Below are 2,547 nucleotides of genomic sequence, written 5' to 3' on the forward strand. Positions count from 1 at the left end.
GCCTCAGTTACAACCAACTGGATGTGGAAGTAGTGATGTTTTACTTTAATGAATAAGTGAAAGATGAGTGTCGTGACATTAGCGGTCTGTTTTCCAGCAAGGTTTCTCTGCCTTTTCATACAGCTTACTATGAGTTTTGCCCTTGCCACCTCGCTCTTTGCTGTACACCTAGCCTCCCAGTTCTTACTCTTTGCTAATTTCTACTTCGTCAGTCCACCACAAAGACTTCTTGGCCTCTTTCCTCTCTCCAGAGGATACAGGAAATACCCTCTTTGCAGTTTGCCTTAGCTTTGGAGATGGACTTTCTTATATGGTAACTCTTCTGTACCACCCAGAGCACGTCTGAACTCCTCCTGACCTCTGTGCAACATTCTTCCTTATTCATCTTCCACCACTTAATCCTATGCTCTGCCTTCACTCAGGTCCTCTTCTTGATCACCAAAGTCATCCTATAGACTACTATCCGATTCTTCTTACATCATCTAAACCCTCTTTTCTTGTTATAATCATTCCGGTCAACATCTCCCTGCCACCTTGAACAGCTTCTATGACGATCAGCTGTCCTGCCTGATGGCATTATGAGCTACATCTTCTGCTAGTTCTGCCCTAATTGGCCTTCCAAATTCAGCAAATACTTCCAAAACTGTGTAGCGTCACCTTCATTCGTTTAAACAAATTACAAAGTAGTCATCACTGCTTTGACAAAGTGAAACTAGCCAGCCAGGCAGCCCCCTTTCAATTTTCTATTTCAAGATACCCCCCCAGATAAACCCACTAAGCCCTCAGAAGACACTGGTCCATTACCTCCAGCTTGAGAAATCCTAGCATGCTTCACCTTTAGAACCTCTGCTCATTATCAAGTCCCTCCACATTGCTGTCTGATTTTGGCTTCTCTCACACTACCATCAAGTTTGCTCATTGTCCGGCTTTTCTTCCCATCTCTTCTCCAGCTTCTAACCAAGGAATCCAGACTACCTGAATGAGATCATGGGCCACCCGTCATTGTTGCAAATATGTAAGTGTTACACTTACAATCCTGAAAGAACTTCATAATGCAGTCATTGCTGCAGCAGTAAAACATTTCTTTGTCACCACGTTTTCACACATTTCAGGAGATATTTTGGCCCACTTACACTCAAACTCAGGTGTGGGCCCCTGCTGGCACTGTCCTCTCATTGGAGGGCCACTTTAGTGTTCAAGCAGTACAAAAAACCAACCAAGCAAACGTGAAAACACCCACAAATATTTCTGAAAACATAGTTTTTGTTTGTTTTTTTAAAATGTCAAATATTGCATAACAAGACAAAACTGCAAACATGAACACAGTGTGTTTTTCTCACTACAGGAGTGAAGTCTGGAGACAGGCTAGGGTACTCCATGTGCTCTTTATCCACGTTTTTGTTGCCGTCACAGTGTGTTTTGGTTCATTCTAATGCTGGAAGACCCATCCACGACCCATGTTCAGTGTTAGGGAACACGAGACTTTCACTACATGGTTGTGTCCATTGGCTTCTCAGTGCGGTGAAGTCATCCTGTACCCTTAGCAGAAAAACAACCACAAAGGATAACGTTTCCACAACCATGCACAGCTGTGGGGATTGTGCTCTTTGCATCATATGCAGCATTTCTCACATTCCCAACATGGCAGGTCAAAGAGCTGCAGTTTGTTTGATCAGACCTCAGCACTTTCTGCCAAGTCTTCTTAAACCATGTAGATATTCACTGGCAAACTTGAAATGGGTCTCAACAAATGCCTTTGTGAGCAAGGGCAAGTGCTGCAAGATTTTAATGCTCTGCCTTCTGATTATTCACACCCCATGAGGCAAGACTTCACAGAGATTTAAAAACAAAAAACCCCTTCAACCTGGCAATTTTGGTTCAGGAGGCCCACCACGGTCCAGTTAAATGTGTGCAGATTTGTGCAATTTCTTAAAGCAATGGAACAACTGAGTAATACATGTAAAAAGGGAAATCAAGTAAATATGGAAACATCAAAATAGCCATTATTTTAACTGAATCCTTGCATCTCTCCCTTCATCTGTTTTCTTACATCTTTATCTGCAGGTAGTCTTTATCCTTCGAGCCTCTACCAGAGGCCTGGGAGCTCCAGGGTCTGCTGTCCTACCCCTGCACTCTTCTGGATAGAGATCAGGGATGTTGTTCCTGGGCTCTACTGGAGCCACTGGCCCAGTTTGGACAGTTCAGACGACCACTGTTGCCTTCATGAGTGTATTTGTTTATCCACCTTGAGAAATCACGAACACTTCATCTGTGATTGTTGTTTTTTTTCTTACCACTGTTCCTGCTATGGCGTTACCGCCCATCTCTGATGATTACCATCACCATAGCAGGAAAAAACAGTGGTAAGAACACCCCCCCCCCCCCCACTTACTAAGAATAACAATAACATAAATAATATAATGTGTAACATGGGCAGTATTAATGTGTCCCAGTTTTTTTAGCTGCAGTGACAGTTGACATGGCTGTGAGCAGTGTTTCCTACCTGTGTGGGCCTCAGTGGTGCACGGACACAAAATAAACAAATGA

Source organism: Astatotilapia calliptera, chromosome 6 (genome assembly GCF_900246225.1).
Source record: "Astatotilapia calliptera chromosome 6, fAstCal1.2, whole genome shotgun sequence".
Lineage (NCBI taxonomy): Eukaryota > Metazoa > Chordata > Actinopteri > Cichliformes > Cichlidae > Astatotilapia > Astatotilapia calliptera.